This window comes from Triticum aestivum, chromosome 5A (genome assembly GCF_018294505.1).
Source record: "Triticum aestivum cultivar Chinese Spring chromosome 5A, IWGSC CS RefSeq v2.1, whole genome shotgun sequence".
Classification (NCBI taxonomy): domain Eukaryota; kingdom Viridiplantae; phylum Streptophyta; class Magnoliopsida; order Poales; family Poaceae; genus Triticum; species Triticum aestivum.
This window is the reverse complement of record NC_057806.1, coordinates 373,573,785-373,595,642: the sequence shown is the minus strand read 5'-3', so window position 1 is coordinate 373,595,642 and position 21,858 is coordinate 373,573,785. Positions and strand designations below refer to the sequence as shown.

The 21,858-nt window shown below is 48.1% G+C and overlaps 1 long non-coding RNA gene across 1 annotated transcript; it reads right to left on the bottom strand.

Annotated features, from left to right (window-relative positions):
* Positions 1-701: 701 nt before the first annotated feature.
* Positions 702-4,257, bottom strand: LOC123106945 (uncharacterized). The gene is made up of 3 exons (XR_006451553.1): positions 4,049-4,257; positions 3,803-3,978; positions 702-3,404 (listed from the first exon to the last, which is right to left on the bottom strand). It is a non-coding gene; the product is annotated as an uncharacterized lncRNA (long non-coding RNA).
* Positions 4,258-21,858: the final 17,601 nt, after the last annotated feature.

Below are 21,858 nucleotides of genomic sequence, written 5' to 3'. Positions count from 1 at the left end.
ATGCATTTTTCTTCCTACTGAATCTAGTGTGTTTCATTTGTAGTGCCCAAAGTGCGAGGACCCTACAGGTTTCTGCGCCCTCGGCAAGACGCTACACTTGTTCCTTCTCATCCTAACACAGGATTTTAAAACGCGCATAGTATGTTCCTAGAATCCTCTTTTCTATCCGTGAGGGTGGAGTTTTTTTAACATGCTATTGACTAATTTGGAAATTTGGATTGCTATATTTGGATAAAAGGTACTAGTACCATGGTCAACACTGACATGAATAAGGAAATTATGTCTAGATTTGGATATAGGGAATACATTGTGTTCTCATATTATTTTTCTTGCAGTGCATTCCTTGCTCTGCCAGAACACATGTACTCAAGATGCTCGGCCTTGCCATAACTGAATACACCAGTTTAATGGTCACAGTGAAGACATGCCATGGATATAAGTTTCGAGGTGGGTTCATGAACCAAGAAGATCACTACTTTTTTATGGCCGAACTTGGATAAACTTTCTCAAGTGTTACGGATTGAAAGTTGGCGCATGAATGTTGATGGAAATAGCATAACCTGGTCTCATCTTCACTGCGATCTTCCACCCTGCCGTCGTTCCAATTGTTCATCCATGTTACTTCTTAATCCACCTATTCTGTCTAACTAATCACAATCTTCTATTATATACTTAAAATAGAAGTAAAAAAAGTCGTCACATTTATCCACATACATCAAATTATGTGCACCGTCAATATTTGATAACAATGGCTGAGATTTAAAGATATACAAAAGTTACATATAACTATTATGGGGTACAAATAGTTGCCTGACACGCCTGTCATCTAGCACGTCTCCTAACCTCAAAAAGAAAAATCTAGCACATCTCCATCAATGTGTCCGACACAACCACAAACTGGTGAGTGCAAATAAGGCAAGCAAAACTCGACACGGATTAATCAGCAAGGGCCCAGACGCCTGTCATCTAGCACGTCTCCAAACCTCAAAAAGAAAAATCTAGCCATCTCCATCAATGTGTCCGACACAACCACAAATTGGTGAGTGCAAATAAGGCAGGCAAAACTCCACACAGATTAATCAGCAAGGGCCATACGCCTCTGGAAAAAAATCCACATGGACTCTGCCAAGCCAATGACAAATATAAAGGCACTCGACCGGCCACATCCAGCACACGCAGGGCAGCCCAAGATGTAGGATCAATATTTTTTGGAAAATCGAAGTCAGCCTAATCTGCTATGAACCAATGCGCCACCAGCAAAATCGAAGTCTGACGATTATCTGATGCATCCAGTGATTCAGTGATGGAAAAACAAGAAAATTAGCCAAGCTTCAATGTCAGGTTCAGCTCGAGTCCCGACAAAGTCAGGCCCAACCTTCTGAGTTGTCTCTAACCTGAATCATCAAGGTTAGTAAATACTACTATTACTAAATTCACTTATCAACATAAAATTTTCATAGGTACTTTATCAGTTGTTTCCAACTCCTATTAAACCCCAAAAAATATGGCATACAAGAAGCTTAATTACTTAACGACAATTGTTGATGAGCTTATTAGCCTCGATATAATTTTGATGGACAAAAAATGCATTACATGTTACAGATTTCTCTATTTTTCGGACAACAATCCCTAATTATATTTTATTGTTTTGACAGGCCCACCCGAGTTCATGCTACTATCTGTATAGGTTAAATTATAATTATAATAATTGGTATGTATTAAGTACAATAACAGGTAGATGAAATAAACAATGCTCAGGTATGTCTATACTCTATACTCTATAGTTTGAAATAAGACTTTTATCTATTTAATCTTTCTAAATGTGAAGCAATTAATCTCCAAATTTATTGTGATTGGATTAATCATCCAAATGAAGCATGTGGAATCAATAATAATAAAAAACTCTAGGGGTCATAAAAATAGGAGTTACGTTACGGACAAAGTTTCCTTATTTTTTGAATGAGGATTTAATCCACAACTAAACTGTCCCTATTGTGACCTTGACGGTGCAGAAGTTCAATCCAGTAATGTTACAAGATATTTTGTTATTTGCAGGGAAAATACCTAAGAAATTTACCATTGATTACCAATTCCACCAGAATTATATAGGTCTAGATATAATCGAAGCCCAGGAACTTCTTGGCAGGTATGGAATAGTATCTTTTATCAGTTATTAGTTATCAACTAATGAATAGTGGCTCTGTTTGTTAACCAATATTACTATACTTGACTAACTCCATATGTGTGCAGAAGAAACTTAACAAAAATGATCAAGATAGATAGAACTATGAAAGGAACACTAGAAGAAGAAGAAAATGTTTTACAAAAGAAGAACATTACAAGAAATTACTAGAATGAGGCACAAAAATCAACCAAATCGGGTATTGTATCAGACTTCTAAGATATGATATGGCAATATCAGCTAGAATGGACCATATTTGATTTATTTACGTCTCTCAACTTCTTCATATTGCTAACTTTGAGTTTTGAGGTTGTTTTTTCAGGATTGCTAACTTTGAACTACCCACGATATATCTGTTACAAGAAGATGGTGGTATATGTCATGTGGTGATCTCACAAAGCAGGTACAAAGGAAATTGACAAGAGTTGTGGTATATATATACAGAAATTGTAACACCTCGGTAAGCATACATTCTGCTAATTTGAACAGTAACTTCCCGATTATGTTTAGTTTGCAATGAAAAGATGCCAAATTAATTACCGTACAACTACTATAAGCTGCACTTGATTTTACGAGGAGACCGAAAAAATCTTAATATATCGGTCTCAAAATTGCAGAGCTCATTGGGTGGGAAGCACAAAAATTATACAATAATTATGTTGAAAGTAAGGCAAACTATTTATGTTTACTAAGATAATAGTAAGAATAATTGATATCCATTAATATAAGGAGGACACTTACCAGATAACAAAGGTCAAATGTTAGCACTATCAAAAACATATTACATTATAATTATTTTAAATACATTAGGACATGCACTTTTGGTGAATTTTATATGCTTGGTAACAACTATTCTAGCCTATGGCCTGTTTCGTTCAAGAAAACCATGACCGTGAGGAAAAACTGCAATATTATAGGCATCGCCTACAGCATAGGCAAAAAATCCATTGCATGTCGATTAAGATATATGAACCAAATTTCAGTTAATATGTTTAATCCTTCTTGCTTTGTCCTAAATATACATATAGGTAGTATAACTTGCTAATATATGTTATCAACAAAAAAATAATACCATTAAACCACCTACAATGGGGAAACTTACATGTCAAGAATAAGCCACTCTTGACGAAGTAGAAATGATGCAAAGTTGTAGCAATTTAATGGGTGAAAGGCGATGGCACCAGCAATGAGGAAGCCCAAAACCCGCCTTTGCCTACAAACTCTTTAAATGAAAAGAGACCAATCACTATATAAAAAATATACATCGGGGCTATACATAGTGGATGGATATAATGGACATACGCTTTGTTGTATGAAGCTCCATATAATGGCTACAGATATGTTGAAGAGGCAATAATCAAAGTTGGGTAGAATGTAAACTAAAAAATAATGTCAAGCCAAAAATCTCTATAATGTATATCTAATTAATGACCGTTAGATGAACAGCAAAACAAAGTATGAGGTCATCTCCCAAATTATAATTTAACAGAACATGTAAATCAACCTTCCCTCTGACTTTATTTAAAAGTCAACAAAGTAAATCCACTTACAAAGTACATATATTGTGCCAAGCAAGAGAAGAATTAAGAGAATAACGGGAGAGTAGGGAGAGATTCATACCTGTCCTTACTGCTCCGCCTTAGACATGGAATGCAACGGAGAAGATGGTCGTTCAACCCAACGACACGGCTCTCTTTCCCAAAGCCACGAACAGGAGAGCAGACACTCTTGGAGAACCTAGCAGCAAGCAGCACCTGTCATAATCTCCGGTGGCCTACCCGGCAACCGATCTGCCTCTACAAAGCAGAAATAGTGAGATGCGTCCTTGCTGGTAGGCGACGCAAGATCTGCGGCTCAAACGCACACCTCCGTTACGCCAGACTTGACCTCCAAGAGCATCTCCTTCGTAGCTTTGGTGATGTAGTAGCGTGCCATTCGATTTGGTACAGCCAGCTTGAGGGACTATAATGATAGAGTAGAGAAAGGGGATCTGTTTATCTTCTCACAAAAGAGATATGGAGACTTCTAGAGATGGAAAGAAAGTTGACCAATGGGCCTATTGTGACCTGGGAGGCGTGAGTGAAAGCAAAAAGGAAATATTGTACAGTACCTATTTTCTTGCAACTTGCATCTACGACTTAAAAAATGTGTGTCTATTTTTTTGAGAGCGTGTGTCCGTTTAGTACTACTGAATTTTATAATGGGCTGATGGAATAGGGGCATGGAGTGGAGTAGTGGATGTTTTTTTGAAGTATGGAGTTGTGAACTTAGGAGTACGGAAACAAATGTTTTCTTTCGAAAATGAAATAACAAGTATATCACCTAGGACTAGGAGCGTAATTACGTAGGTACATCAACTATTGTTGATGATCAATGAAATATGAAAAAAAAACACGAGCACAAACAAAGAGAACAAACTTCCATTAGAGGGGCTGAGGGAGAGAATGTTTTTGAAACATAGCAGTAAATCAGATAAAATATGCAGCAATGCATTTTATTTATTGTAAAACATTTAAGCTATTGCAAAACAAATTAGTCACTATTGGAAAGAATCATGAATGGCGTTGGCGTATGGTGATGATCCTTGTTATTTATTTTGACCCAGTGTATTATTTTTATGAGATTATTATGTTATTTGAGGAATTTTTCTTCTAATAGGGTGCGGGGGTCTAGGAGTAATCTTCAAAAAAAACTAAATTTTGTAATGGAATTGTATATGAGGAAAAAAATGGCTAACGTAAAGCTTGTCACTGGGAGTAAGACAACAATTTTTATTTCTCACGATTTGAGGCAATATTATTGATTCTGCATTACCATATATCCATCATGATGCAACATAGATATTTACAGGCATGTCACTGTACCAAATAAAACACAACTATAATAATATTATCCAGAAGGTGTATATATAAGAAAACACTAAATTTATATTTAAGATACCAATGAATGAATTTATAAGAAAATTAACACAGATTGACGGAGAGTAGAAGAGGGAAAGCTAGGGACCATTATGAACAATGATTTTACACAATCAATCGCCAAGCACTGAGACATGAAGTGTAATATATTTCAAATGATTGATAAAGCGGTGAATTATATTACAAAATCTTAATACAAATATAACATATGGAAAATCTAGCCGCGCAAATGCGCGAGTCACACTGCTAGTTTAACTTCAGAAGTAGCAACGAATCTCTCATGAAGATGCTACTTCTAACTAATATTTTCTTATTATTGGTGGCATGTGTAGGGTTTTTTAGAGTTAAGCAGGCTACTCATTTGTTATTCTATAAGAACTCGGCTGTTACTCATGGCACTGAACTTGACTTGGATGACATCCACAAGTTCCTACACTTTATTGATCGTCTTGAGGTTCTTGTGGGGCGTTTCAATGGTGGAAGGTCACGTGGGATATGTGTGCCACTGCTGCACTCATTGAACAAGTCCAACTGTGTTGAGAAACATACGGTACGAGCTATTTTCTGTTATATATGTTGTTCATAAACTCTTGCTTATGCACATTTTTACAGTTGTGATCTTCTTGAAACAGGAACTGCCCAGGTCTATTTTTCCTATACACATGCCTGGCCATGGTCGGGTCAGACTTGCGCTTGGTCACAACATGATGTTTATGTCGATCTACTCCATTCCCCTTGGAGCTGAAAAGATACTTATTCATGGGTGGTCTCAAATAATGAAGGCCCATCCATCTTGGAGAATAAGACAGAATATTATGTCCCTACTTTTCCACGGCTCTAAAGCGAATATCCTGTTTATTGACCACATTGCGAGATGAAGCCGCTTTCAGAAGGTTGTGGATGCGCGGGGTGGCGCCTGGGCCTTGTCCTGGGGTTTGGCGGCCTCACCCTTTGGTTAACTGTAGGCAAAGTAGCACTGTTCGAGGCATGCTTTTTACGGTTGAACCTGTATAAGTACTCATACTGCTTTTAGCTATGGTTGTTAAGTTCCCCTGTTGGTTTTAGTTAAGGTTGTTAAGTACTACTGCTGCTTTTATAGAGTGTCGTGTTTCTTCAGTCCTGTCTTCCTCTAGCTGCCAAAACCAAACCAGCGCCGGCGGGGCCGCCTGCTTCTGGCTCCCACGGCTGGATGCGCCTCAGCGCATGCATCGCCGCCCCATCGTCTCATAAATCATTAACGCCAACCTCCGAGTCCTCGCTATCATCCTCCGCGCGCTTTGCTGTGCTCGTCGCGGCGCCTCTCTCTCGTGTTGTCAACATGGTCAACAAACAAGGAGAATCGACAGAGGACTGTACGTGGAGAGGATGACAGTAGGGGCCCACCATGTCCATGGCCGGACGCAAGGAAATTCCTCATATATATATATATATATATATATATATATATATATATATATATATATATAAATTCCATTGTCAGCGTACGGAAAAAGAAAATGCTTCCTGCTAGTGGTTTCCTGACATCTGGGACCCATGACGTTGTTAGTGTATATAGTCAATAGACAAGAGAACAGCACAAGACCGGCTCACACCTGGGACGTAGCTACTCGAGCAGTATTTTTTTGTTATTGTTAAGACGGAGCACAGTTTCAACTAGGTTGTGGCCCGCCTAGCCCAGGTTTATATTTTATGTTCACCACATGACCAGCCCAGCTATTTTTTGTTTGTGAAAATAAGCCCAGTTTATTTTTTCTAAAGAATACCCAATCTAGGCCTACTTATTTTTCTACGCCCTGATGGGCTGCAACTCTTTCAAGACGCCTGCAAATCTTGAAAGTAATATGAAATGGGTTATAAATATAAAAAACAGATGACAAATTGGCAATTACTTTATAATTTCTGATTTTTTTCACATTTTTAGATTCCAATTTCATAGGGCTTTAACCTAAATCAAATATATATTCAAAGTACTTTAAATCTGGATCGACATTTCGGTATTAAAAATAGTTTGGAACCCACAGAAATATGTGAAATTTCGTTTAAATTTTTAACCCTGGCCCTGGGCAACAAAAAAACGGACTGTAATAAATTGCATAAGAAGTTGCAATGAGCTATATATAAATTATTAAAAAATAGGGAATGGTCTGACTTGTGGGCCTATTAAGTTGACGCGTATGCAAGATTTTTTTACTTATTATATACGACAACAAACGATTCTAGTAGACATAACCATTGGATGTCAATCCAACGGCCGTCGTGTTTCTTCAATCTCTGATCTTCTTGCTCCAGCCGACAAATCTAGCACCGGCGAGACTGCCTGCTCCCGCCTCCCGTGGCCGGCTATGCTGTCGCGCAGGCCTCACCGCCCCCTACTACTCCTACCGCTGGTCAGGCCATCCCTCTACTCACCCACATCACTCCACTACTATGGCTTTGTCGCCTCCGGGTCATTCCCTTCCTGGGTCTCGCTGTCGTCCATCACGCTGGTGTTCTTGGCACGGCGTGGTCAATGTTCTCAACAAATGACAACATTGGAAGAGGGACATACATGGAGAGGCTGATAGTTGGGACCCACATGGTCCATGGCTGCACGCAAGCAAGTACCTCCTTATTACACCAAAAAGAATGAATACTCCCGCTGACAGCTCAGACCCACCAGCTATATCTTCGCACGCAAGGAAGTACCTACTTATTACGCAAAAAAATGAATACTCCCCCTGCTAGCTGGGACCCATCATAGTGGGAGGCTGACTTGTGGGCCTATTAAGTTGACGCGGACAGAGGCCTTTGTCAACTTAGTCAACAAACAATTCTATCACCAGTGACCGTTGGATTGTTAACATCCAACGGTCGTCCTGCTTCTTCAACCTCTGATTTTCTTGCTCCAGCCATCCAAACCACCGCGTGCTCTTGCCTCCCGTGGCCGGCTATGCTGCCACGGAGGCCTCACCGCCCCTACCACTCCCACCGCTCGCCAGGCCCTGCGGCGACGACAGCCTCACACCACAGCCGAACTAGTGAACCCTCCGACTCCTCTCCGCGTGGGCATCCACTTCCGCGTCTTCCACAGCTCCATGTCGTTCCCTTCCTAGGCCTCAAAGTCGTCCACCGCCTTGGTGCTCTCGGCGCGGCGTGGTGGTCAACCAACAACTTCCATCGCAAGAGTACTGTACATTGAGAAGCTGACAGCTGGGTCCATGGACGCAGCAAGGAAGTGCCTCCTTATTACGCGTAAAATAATTATTCCTCCATCTGACAGCAGGGACCCACCGGACGGGCCACCGTATTTCGTGAAAAAAAATGTTTCCCCCCTGACTGTTGGGACCCACCACCTATATCTTCGCATGCAATGAAGTGCGTCCATATTACGGGAAAAAATATTCGCCCCCTGACTGCTGGGACCCACCAGCTACATCTTCGCATGGAAGGAAGTGCCTGATAGTCGGGACCCACCTGGTCGAAGCGTACGTAGCGTTGTCATTCCAGTCGTGAACGTGTACATACATACGATCGGTCTGTCTGCAGGCTATAGCGATAAACCGTGGCCGTTTAAGGAAGGGCACGTGTCGTAGTAGAGGCGCGCACACGTAGCATGTACACGTATGTACAACGACCAGGGTGCAAGAAAGAAAATACGGCCACGTACGTACATACGGGCGGGGTCTCGAACGCCTACTCGCGCATACGTATGGCCAGGGCTCGTGTACATGGCTAGGTCAGAACGGAGAAGTTGCGTCGTCGTCGTGTTCATGGGGAGGCAACCGGCTGGGTCAGAACGGAATGCGTCGTCGTGTTCATTGGGAGCCAACCGGCTTGGACGGAACAGGTGATGCAAAGAGGCCTAGTGTACCGCAGAACGGAGGAAATGGCCTTGTGTTCGACCGGCCACGGTGGAAATGAGGTCATGTTCATCGGGAGGGGTCTCGCGTACCGCAAAACAGAGGAAACGGACTTTTGTTGGACCTCCTACGGTCGAAACAGGGTCCTGTTGATCGGGAAGGGTGTGGCGTACCGCAAAACGGAGGAAATGGACTTGTGTTGGAGTGCTACATTTGAAACGAGGGTCCTGTTCATCGGGAGGGGTGTGGCGTACCGCAAAACAGGACTCCACGGGCTACTGTTCATCCACCGTCGACCTCCTCCAGCCTCCACCTGTGACTGTTCAGCTACGGGCTCCTTTTCATCGAGCGTCCACCGGCTACTGTTCAACCAGCCCTCTCCACGGGGTCCTGTTCAACCACCCCTCCATGGGCTACTGTTAATCCAGCCCTCCACCGGCTACTGTTCAACCAGCCCTCCACCTGCTACTTTTCAACCAGCCCTCCACGGGGTCCTGTTCATCCACCGGCTCGATCGATCGGGGGTACTGTTCATCCAGCGGCAATGTCCTCTACAACCATGGGGTCCTGTTCATCCAACCCCCCACCAGGAACTGTTCATCCAAACACCTCAATAATGCTCACTGTTCATCCAGAGAAGAAGGCAGCAGTGTTCGATTGGCTTCAGTTAGCAACAGTAGCGAAGGAATCACTCGGGTTCAATTAACAGCAAGGGATCGATCGATCACTCGGGTTCAGTAACATGTAGCCTGCAGTGCAATCGCTCGGGTTCAGTTAGAGCCTAATGCCTCGCTCGGGTTCAGTTAGAGCCCAATGCCTCGCACACACACGCGTACGTACAAGAGAATCACGCATCGCTCAGCCCCCGACCAGCCACCGTAACCAGGAACTCCCTGATATTTTCCTCGCCCATGCTTCTACCATGATTTTTTCGACATGGACAGCCCAAAGAATGTCATGCAGCTGCGTCTCCGGACCGCCCAGGATGAAAAGCCCATTTTCTGTCATGATTGTTTGTCATAGAAGTAGGACCCCACCACATCTATGATGATACCGGGTTTTGTCACAATTATCGTCATAGAAGTGTCATAAGTATGACAGAAAGAAAATGGTTCGGCCCAAAATGTCACGGATGTGTCTTTTTTTGTAGTGGACAGGGTTGTGTAATGTTTTAAATAACGATTTCACGACTCTGATGTGGTACCGACCTGCCTAACAAAACGACCAACCCACACGGTGGCTCACAACTCGTACTGTACTGCGAGCCACCCGCCACCCCCAGACACACACACCCACACACACACCACAAATCTACCGCAATTACGATGCATGTTAAATTAACTATCCCGTGGTGAACATACATGTTACCAAAGGAGGGACGTTTTAATTTCAAAAAAATCATAGAGATCACTAAGACGTTTTAGTACATTGATTGATTGATTTTCTATGGGTATAATGTGCAAATATCAAATTTGAGCTACATGCACACGTGATGGTTCACCTAACTGGATTGCAAAAACACATGTGTCTCATTGGGTGCATGTTTACTCCCCGTGCAACAAATTTCAAACATTGAGAATCTTGATTTTTAAATTCTAGTACATCCAAAACTTATTTGAAGTTCATGAATATCCCAAAGTGGCATTGTACTTTTTTAAATTCTAGTACATCCAAAACTTATTCTAGTACATCCAAAACTTATTCTAGTACATCCAATACAAAGTGGCATTGTACTTTTTTGTCCAATTTGAGACCAGTTTTGATGTAATCTTTATCTAATTACAGATGGGAGATTATTAATAATTGGGAACCAATATCCCAAACAGATTATTTATTCTAACCGTGAGTGTTAGACCAACAATGGATATGTGCCATGCTTCGGTTAAGCAATAAAGCGGCAACATTCATCATCCAAATAGAAAAACAATATACGTGCCGCCGCGCGACCCGTGTGTCGTGCGAGCAAGCGTGAGTTGACGGGACGTGTCCGCCGTGCAGGCAGATGGGGAGGCATGCGTGCAAGTGTGTGAATTGACGGAGGCGTGCTCGCTGCGCAGTGTCATCGGGAGGCGTGCAAGTAGCTGTGTGAAACTTTGGTAGGCATGCCAGCAGTTCGGTGCGCAGGCTCACCGGGAGGCGAGCCATCGATTTGACCGCCGCCCGCATCTCTCCCACAACTCCCACTACTGCATATTAGTGGTGCGCCCGAGCGGCCTCACCCCCATCCTCGCTACACACACACACAATCCTCTCTCTCTCTCTGCTTGCATCCTCGATGCCGCTCTCAGTCCTCAAAGCCATTAGTGTATGAGGATGCCGCCGAAGCACCCCATCGGAGGGAGTGGCGATGCCGGGGCTGCTAAAGCATCGGAGCACGGCGTGGAGATGGAGACAGAGGTTGCCGTCACCGCTGGTGAGTTATGCTGCACCCTAACGTCGTCGACGTTGTCGAGCTTCCATAGCCGGAGGCGGAGTTCCACACCGACTCCGACGACCACTCTGGTGACGACTCCAGTGACGACTCCGACGACGATGGACAACTGGTTAGTCGTCTATACCCATTTATGTGTCAAGTAGATCATATGGTTTCTCTGGTTACTCCTTCCTCCCCCATTTTGGAATAGAAATCCTATGGTTATGTTCTCCCAATCCTTGAAATCTGAGTAAGTTTCATTAGATCTGTGTAGTGTATTGATTGTTTGAATGGTATAGGTGATAAGTGATTAGTTGTTTCATCTGTGAAAATGATTTCTACTAGTAATCCGACTAGGGTTAGTGTTCATGCTAATAATTCCTAGCCAGGGCTTGACAATTGATTTTCAATGACCTACGTATGTTTGTGCCATTATTTTTTTCAAGATTGGTCTGTACATAGACGAATGTGCTTAAAAATCAAACCATAACCTCTAGATATGTATAAATAAATAGCCATAAATTCCTAATCCTATTTCACAACATGTAATCATTGATTTGATGCCATATTTGTTTTACTATTTGTATAGGTGATGTCTGACGACGTGGACAGCGAGGATGAAGATGTCTAGAGGCGTACAACAGGCAAATCCTAAGGGAGCTTTATGCGGGAATTCATAACAGGCATATTAGGACCTGGAATGGCGGCTATGGATGCCCATTTTGCAACCAGATGCTTCATGACGCGTATCTAAGTGTTCTGGCGCATGCAAGAGGACAGGCTGTTGGCTCCTTCAAGCAGAAGTATTCTCGCATGGTGATGCACATCGCGTACGCCGAGTACCTGGAGAAGCTTCAGGATCATGCCGGCCTGTGAGATGAGACGTGGGATGGATCGAACTATATATATACGCTTGAGTATGATTAATGCAGTTGAATTATGTACAACTTATGGTTGAACTATGCTTATGTACGTGTACGCTTATTATCTATGTCTGAGTATGTTAAATATTTCGCCAAATTTTGGTAAAAATTACAACGGGGGACCAATAAACCAGGACAGAGGTAGTACGTCAATCACACATAGTTCCCAATATTGGAACCGTGCGCAATGACTTTCATTTTGCGTGCTGCGTCAATCACACACGGTTCGCTCTAGCAAACCGTCGCCCCCAAAATTCTTTGTGGGAAAGAAAACCCTCACCACCCAATTCAAAAAGAAACCCTCACCATCCCCACGTCACAAAAACCCTCACCCCGCCCGCCACCCCCTCGGCCCCTCCGGTACGTTCCCCATTCACACCTGCACAAAGCTCCTCCGCGTCTATGCCATGACACCGCCTATCGCGGCCGTAAACACTTAGCTCGATGCTTTCCGCCGCTGCCAGGCTGCCGGCAAAGCCCACCGCATTTCGCCACTTCCGCTTGCCGCCGCCTATCGTCGTCGACTTTCTCGATGCTGCTCGTGGTCGACCCAGCTCTGCTCGGTTGGGGAATCTGTCGTACTGAGGGTTCTTTCTCATGGATGACAAGGTAACTAATTTAACGAGATATTATCTCATCTCTTATCCCAGTTCATCTGCCTCCTTTAATCACCCGGCAGAAATCGCCGTGAATTCATTTTTATTCGACCTGATTTGAGGGTTTTCTTTCATTCATACAATGTACAGTGCGCCGACACTTCAGGACTTTGCGACCTCCGCCGGAGATTCCATCTCACCGTACCAGATGACTTAAGGACGCGCGCGATATGTTCAGTCTCACCCTAAATCGGTTGGCATTGCCTACTTTCCTGAACATATTCTAAATATTGCTAGATTTAGATAAAAGGTGCCACATGCACTATATACATCAAAGAGGATCCCCCATTCTTTCTATATTAGACAAATTAATGATGTATTGTTCTTTCTATTACTCTCATATTTCCATGAAATCTTGTTTACCCTATCTATTTAATTATAGATTTTTGTCTTTCGATTTCAACTGTTGTATAGTTCTTTCAATTTGGGCCCATATTTGCATGTTACCATATTTTCTTTAACAATCCTACCATTTTCTGCAGAACATCCCTTGCTATGCAACAGATTTTGTAGTGCACAAATTTTCCCTTTACCTAGATGAAGGCACCATGGATGTCATACTGCACACAAACCATGGATTTACAATCATTGCTACCGTAAGACTTGATGAACATGGTGACTCCTATTTTTGCACTGGCTTGTGGAAAGAAATTGCAAAGTTTTATGTACTGAAAGCTGGCACTAAAATTGCACTGCACATAAAAGGGCCTGGTCATGAGATATATGCTAATTTCCTAGACAAAATCATCCATCCAGACTTTGTTCGAAGTAAGTTTTCTTTTCAACTATCTACATGTTGACTTACCCAGCAATGTCAAATGAATTGTGTAGTATTTAAGCAAGCAATTGTTATTCCCTTTTCTTACTATATTCCTACCTAATAACTTCTAGTTACCAATACACTTTTCTATTGCCCTATTTTAACTAAATATTCCATGTACTCCCATTTCTATTAGAAAGTGCCGCGGACAAGGAGACTTCGGAGGTGGAGAACGGGGCTGCCAACAAGTAGAGGCGGGGCGATCTAGAACACCAAGCGACTCCAGTAGGCCTAGACTTCATCATCAGCCTCCCCGTTGATATGTTGAGAGTCATCATCTCCCTCCTCCCAATAAAATATGGGGTGTGGACAACCGTCCTTTCCCGGCGGTGGCGCCCCCTATGGAACTCCAGCCCTCTCGACCTCATCGACACCCACGAGCTCTGCCATGGCTATCACAAAAGCTTGGATGCATTCTCCAAGATCCTCGGCAGTCACCTTGGTCCAACCAAAGGCCTTAGAATGGGCAAGTCCCATTCCAACTGCAAGGACCGAGCCAAGCTTGACGACTAGTTCCGATCCCCCGTCCTAGATCAGCTCGAGGAGCTCACTTTTGATGATGGGCATATGCGGTCGCTGCCAACGTAAGCACTCCGCCTCGCGCCCATGTTGTGCGTCGCCAAGTTCAGGAACTGTCATCCCCCCTTAATGACGCGCCTGCTCTTATTCTACCACGACTGAAGCACCTCGAGCTCGTCGCCATATGCCTCTCAAATGGTGACATGGAGCGCCTCCTCCGTGGCTGTACTGCACTCGAGTACCTTCGTCTTTAGGCGATCAATGGGTTTGGTACCTTCCACATCACCTCCATGACTCTCCGGACTATTTATGTGTGTTGCTGGTGCGGCAGGAAGACATCACAAGATGTGTACCACGGTATGGTCATTGAGGACACACCTGCACTTGAGAGATTATGTCGGAGTAATGGGCCACGGGTAGGCCAACCCGAGCCCCAGAACCTTTCAAGACATCGGGGCAGGCTGCGCCCCTCAAGACCCCAGGATGAAGAGCCGCCTCCTAAGGAGTCGACGGCAAGACGGCCGACTGCCCGCTCACGGCCGAGCCCCAGGGACGACTGCCAGAGAAGCCGGCTTTGGGGAGTCGGCCTGCGACTCCAACAAACCCCATGACTTCATCAAAGGGGACAGGGCAGGAGCGTGGCTACAGCAAAGCCCACCCCCGCCCCTTACCAAGGGCAGGCATGGCCACAGCACGCCGTACCCTGGAAGATCTCCGTGCGGCGTGGCACTGTTGCCATGCCGGCCCTGACATCAGCACCACAGGGCCGAATCCTGCACCCACAACGGCTTGTCTGTACGGCCTAGAGGTAGCCGGCCCCACTAGTCAGTGAGACCTCGGGAGACGGCAGGAGAACCACCAGTCGGACCCGTCGGGAGTCGGCCCGGGGGAGTCGGCTGAGCCCTCCCCCGGGGCCCACGCGCCATTAATCAAGATGTGATGGGGAGTGGCAACAGTGATCGCCCGCCAGGCGGCGGGGCTGTTGCCACGACCTCATGATCAAGCCCGCGTCATCAGAAGCACGGCTACAGTAATCAGCAGCTGGCAAGACCCGCCCGCGGTAGACGCGGCCTGTCGGCTCCGTACCAGGACAGTCGGTGGGGCCCGCCAGTCGGCGGGCCCCAGCAGTCGGTAGAGAAGACGGAGGCCAGAGGCACCGATGGCTGGGCCCGCGTCCAGCCGGATTACCATTGTACCCCTGGGGGTAGGCCTATATAAACCTCCCAGGGCACCCATGCAAAGGGTTGGAACCCATTAGCTCTAGACCAGATCATATAGAAGGGAGAGAGCTAGCCTTGCCCTCTCCTACCTCCAAGAAACAGCTCAAGGAGCAACCGTGTAAACACTTGGCCATAGTGATCATGCGGAGACCCCGCAGAGCAGTAGTAGGGGTATTATCTCCTTGGAGATCCCTGAAGCCGGGTAAGATTCGCCGGCGTGCATGTCTTCGCCGCATCCCATTTCCAGGCACCGGCGACGTTCTACTCGCCCCCACCATGATAAGCCATCCTTTGGCATATTTCGCACCAAACCCCCGACATTTGGCGCCCACCGTGGGGCCTGGTGCACCGCTGTCCGGAGATTTGTTCTGGATAGGAACCCTTTTCCTCCCTGGCGAGCGCAGCCAGCCAGGCACGCCAGATGGAGTTTGCGCCGATGCGCTAAGCGGCGTTGAGATCGCCTGCGCGGTTAGCTCCTTGGCCGAACTTGTCGGCGAGGTCCGCCTCTCCGACGAACCTACATCCAACACAGGCACGGGCGGCCCCAAGAACCTCCTCACGGGCCTCCTCGATCAACTCCATGTTTCCGGCGAGCCTGCCGTAGACTTGGAGTCCGTAGGCTCCACCGACCCGATGCTGGTCGACTCTGACACCGCATCGCTCGACACATTCCCCACCAATGTGGTGGTCTACGATGAACCTCTCCCTCGCGTGGAGAGCAACGGAAGCACTATCACCGAGGTGCTAGTCATCAGTCATGACGAGCACCCCGGAGGAGGAGTGCATGACTCACTCGGCGCGGCGCTGCAAGACCTAACTGCGCCCATTCCGGAAGACGCTGACGCAGAGATGTTGGAGGCGCGCCGCCTTCAGCTCGTTGAAGGCGCAAAGAAGTTGGCCGGCATGAGTCGCTTGTCAGAAGCCTACCAGCGGGAGATGGATCGCACAGTCGGCGGCTCGCCGGCCCCAGCGGGGCCCAGCCGCCTTGGCACGGTCCGGCAGCACGGCGTAGCCTTCGCCAACCTGTTTGGGGCAAGCCGCCCTGTGTACGCTACACCAGCGGAGAACATCCGAGCCGCCCATGCAGCAGCGGACGAGCTGGACAATTTCGAGGGCGAAGAACGCTGCCTCATGATGGAACGAGTCCAGCGGCTTCTCGACGCGGCTGCCGCGCATAACGAGGCCGGCTGCCGCACGGAGGCACCTCAACGGCCCAACGACGACCTTCACCGAGATCAGGGCGCGACGTCTCGGACGCCGACTGGCGGCGCCTGAGGAAGAAGAGACAAGGAGCCGACTGTCAGCCACAGTCGGACTCGCATTACCATAGAGCGCGACCGAGACGGCTGCCCCAGATCAGTGGAATGATGGGACGACTGTCCGCCTCCCCCTCCCCGCAAGGAGAGGCGAGTCTCCCCACCGCCTATTGACCATCTGACTCTCGGTGACCGCCTTGACCGCCGAGAGGGAGTTGGAGAGAATGAGGCCCGCCACCGGATCGACCGACTTCACCGATCCTTAGCGCTAGAAGAAGAATACGAGCTGGGTCTACCTTGTTTCGGGCCCCGCATGCGGGACGAGCCCTTTCCTAGAGGGTTCACGGTCCCAAGAGACACGCCCATGTATACCGGCTCCGTGAAGCCAGAAGACTGGCTAGTCGACTACTCCACGACTGTCAGCATAGCAAACGGCAACAAGTGTGTCGCCGTAAAGTACGTTCCACTCATGCTCCAGAGCACGGCCCGGACATGGCCGAACAGCCTAAAGCCCCGAAACAATAACAGCAGGGTCGACTTCACCGAAGCGTTCGTCCGCAACTTCACCAGCATGTACAAGCGTCCTCCCAAGGCTCGTCAGCTCTCCTTGTGCGTGCAAGGCCCCGACGAGTCGACTTGCGATCACCTCACGCGTTGGGACGAGCTCCGGAACTCCTGCGAGGGCGTGCACAAGGTGCAGGCCATCGAGTACTTCACAGCCGGGTGCAGAGAAGGCACCCTCCTCAAGCATAAGCTCCTTTGCGACGAACCAGAAACCCTCAACGAGCTACTGATCATAGCGGACAAGTACACCACGGCCGACTCCTCCATGAAGGCGGAGATTCAAATCAGCACAACTGGCAAAGTGGCTCCTCAAGCTCCAAGAACTCCGGCGGCAGACGCCGGCCGACGAGAACAGCAGGGCGACAACAAGCGCAAGGCCCCGCAGCCGGCTTCCAGCAGCCGGCAGGTCGCGACCGTTGAAGCCCAGCAACTAGATGAGCAGCCCCCGCCCAAGCGACAGAAAGGCGGCAAGCCTAACTGGTTGCCGGCCTTGTCCTATGAGCAGACCTTGGATGGACCTTGCAAGTTTCACAGCAGCGCAAAGCCGTCGAATCACACCACCCAGAGTGCCACTAGCTCACCAGGATCGCCAAGGGAGACGGCCTCCTACCTCCCCCGCCTGCTGGGAAGCCGCCTCCGCCTCCGCCCCAGCAACCGGCTGTCAGGCCAGTCGGCGCAGTACAAGACGAATACCCTAAAGAGCATGGAGCCTATGTGGTGTTCACTAGTGTGGCTGATGATCGACGCAGCAGGCGGCTGCAGCGACAAGAGGTGAATGCAGTAGCGTCGGAGACGCCAGAGTTCATGCACTAGTCTGAGAAGCCCATCAGCTGGAGCAGGGCTAACCACCTAGAAGTGATGCCGAGTCCGAGCTCCTATGCCTTGGTCCCGGATGCCACCTTTGCTACGGATAGACGAGCCGCGCGCTTCTTGTGAGTTTTGATAGATGGAGGCAGCAACATCAATATCCTGTACAAGGACACCATGGAGAAGTTAGGAATCAAGCAAAGACAGCTTCAGAACAGCCGAACTGTGTTCCACGGCATTGTTCCTGGGCTTTCCTGCTCGCCAATCGGCAAGATCCCGATGGATGTCCTCTTTGGGGACAAAGATCACTTTCGTAGGGAGCCTGTTTGGTTTGAGGTGGTGGACCTTGAGAGCCCATACCATGCGCTGCTTGGCCGACCTGCCTTGGCCAAGTTCATGGCGGTCCCCCACTATGCCTACCTCAAGATGAAGATGCCCAGTTCGAGGGGAATTCTGATTGTGGCTGGCGACTATCGGAAGTCGTCTGCTTGCGCGGCTGAAAGCAGTCGGTTGGCCGAGTCCCTGGTAATCGCGGTCGAGAAGCGGCTCCTTGAGCGAGTTGTGGCGATGGCCGGCAAACAGCCTGAGGTATCGCCCTACCCAAAAGAGTCGGAGGCTGAGGGTTCGTTCAAGCCGGCAAAAGAGACAAAGAAGATACCTTTGGATCTGGAGCACCCAGAGAGGTACGTTGTTGTAGGGGCAAACCTCAACAGCAAATAGGAAGGCGAGCTCGTTGATTTCCTCCGTGAGAATCGGGACATCTTCGCATGGTCCCCCAAAGACATGCCAGGTGTACCGACGGAATTCGTCGAGCACAAGTTACATGTCCGATCTAATGCAAAGCCAGTCAGGCAGCCCCTGCGCCGCCTGTCAGAAGAGAAGAGAAGAGTTGTCGGAGAAGAGATAGCCCGACTCCTAGCAGCCGGCTTCATTATGGAAGTGTTCTTTCCAGAATGGCTAGCAAATCCAGTCCTGGTACTGAAGAAGAACAAGCAGTGGTGAATGTGTATCGACTACACGAGCCTCAACAAGGCCTGCCCCAAGGACCCATTTGCTCTACCAAGAATCGATCAGGTGATAGACTCCACAGCCGGATGCGAGCTGTTGAGTTTTTTGGATGCATACTCAGGATATCACCAGATCAAGCTGAGCCCGGCTGACAGACTGAAGAACGCCTTCATCATGCTGTTTGGAGCCTTCTGCTACCTCACCATGACGTTCGGCTTAAGGAATGCCGGCGCCACCTTTCAGCGTTGTATGCAGAAGTGCCTCCTCAAGCAGCTTGGCAGGAACGCCCACGTCTACGTGGACGATGTGGTGGTGAAGCCGGAAAAGCGTGGGACACTGCTAGAAGACCTCAAGGAGACCTTTGAGAACCTGTGCCGGTTCCAGATCAAGCTCAACCCCGAGAAGTGTGTCTTCGGAGTACCAGCCGGCCAGCTCCTTGGCTTCCTGGTCTCTGAACGCGGCATAGAATGCAACCCAGTAAAGATCAAGGCCATTGAGAGAATGGAGGTACCCAGCCGACTGTTGGATATGCAGAATTTCACCGGCTGCTTGGCGTCCATCAGCCGATTCATCAGTCGGCTGGGCAAGAAAGCTCTCCCCTTATACCAACTCATGAAGAAGACCACTTTTTTTCGAGTGGAACCATAAGGCGGATGAAGCTTTTCTCCAGTTGAAGAAGATGCTGACTACTCCACCCCTCCTGGCGGCTCCGACTCCCAAGGAACCTATGCTCCTGTACATCGCCGCCACCAGCCGGGTAGTCAGCACGGTCATTGTAGTGGAACGCAAGGAGGAAGGCAAGGCGCTACCTGTCCAGAGACCAGTATATTACTTGAGCGAGGTACTGTCGACCTCCAAGCAGAACTACCTCCACTACCAGAAGATGTGCTATGGCATACACTTTGCTGCCAAGAAATTGAAGCCTTACTTTCAAGAGCATCCAATCAAGGTGGTCTGCACGTCCCCAATTGCCGAGATCATTGGTAGCCGAGATGCTTTTGGCCGAGTGGCCAAGTGGGCCATAGAGCTGGCTCCCTACACCATCCACTACCAAACCCGCACCGCCATCAAGTCACAAGCACTGGCCGACTTCCTCGTCGACTGGGCCGAGACCCAGTACCTACCTCTAGCACCTGATTCCACCCATTGGCGGATGCATTTCGATGGCTCCAAGATGCACACTGGCTTGGGAGCCGGCGTCGTCCTCACCTCTCCCAAAGGCGGCAAGCTCAAATACGTGCTGCAAATCCACTTTGCCGCCTCCAATAATGTCGCCGAGTACGAGGCACTCATTCACGGGCTCCGGCTTGCCAAAGAACTTGGCATCCGCCGGATCTTGTGTTATCGCGACTCGGACTTAGTGGTCCAGAAATCATCTGGCGACTGGGACGCGAAAGATGCAAACATGGTGAGTTACCATTTCCTCATGCAGCAACTCAGCGGGTACTTCGAAGGGTGCGAGTTTCTCCATGTGCCAAGAAATGACAACGACCAAGCAGATGCCATGGCATGAATCGGCTCTACCCGCCAAGGAATACCATCTAGCGTCACCCTTCAATGCCTCCTCAAGCCGTCTGTCAAGCCTTCACCAGAATCAGACTCCATTTTTCTGCCGGCTCCTCCAGAAGATGTCGGATCCGACTCCAGAGCTCCGGCAGTCGGTACGAGGATTTTGGCGGAAGACCCCAAAGATGCCACAGTCAAACCCGGCCCGGGGACTGCGGTGGCGGACTCAAAGACTCCAGAACTTGGCCCAAGGACTGCGCCAGTTGGCCTGGGGACTTCATCAACCCAGCAAGCGGCTGTTGACTCCAACCGGCCGCCTCCCAGCCCAACCTCCCTCGTCCAAGTCGCAGTTCTGGTAGTCGAAGAAATAGCAGCACCCTCATGGGCCCAGCCCATCCTCAAATTCCTGGTGAACAAAGAGCTGCCGACTGATGAAACCTCAGCTCGGCAAATACAACACCGGGCGGCAGCCTACACCATAGTCAACAGAGAGCTGGTCAGGCGCAACGTCACTGGTGTCTACCAGCGCTGCGTAGAGCCAGAGCAAGGCCAAGCGATTCTCAAAGACATCCATCAAGGCAAGTGCGGCCACCATGTGGCTTCAAGAGCACTCGTCGCCAAAGCCTTTTGACACGGTTTCTTCTGGCCAACTGCCTTGGAAGAGGCCAAGGAGTTGGTCCAAAAATGCAAAGGGTGCCAGAAGTTCAGCTCCAAGCCGCACTAGCCAGCTTCTGCACTCAAGACCATCCCCATTGCCTAGCCTTTCGCAGTTTGGGGTCTAGACATGGTGGGACCATTCAAAACAGCACGAGGTGCTTTAACTCACTTGTCGCAGTGGACAAGTTCACCAAGTGGATAGAAGCAAAGCCAATCAAGAAGCTGAACGGTCTGACTGCCGTAACTTTCATCTCCGATATCACAATTCGGTACGACATACCACACAGCATCATCACCGACAACGACACAAATTTCGCCAAAGGAGCCTTGGCCCATTTCTGTGCAACATAGGGAATCCGACTGGACCTAGCATTTGTCGCCCATCCGCAGTCAAACGGCCAAGTGGAGCTAGCAAACGGCCTCATCCGGTCCGGCATCAAGCCTCGGCTGATCGAGCCTCTCGAGCGCTCAACTGTCTGCTGGCTCGATGAGCTGCCAGCCGTCCTCTGGAGTCTGCGCACGACTCCAAACAAGTCAACCGGCTTCACGCCCTTCTTCCTCATCTATGGT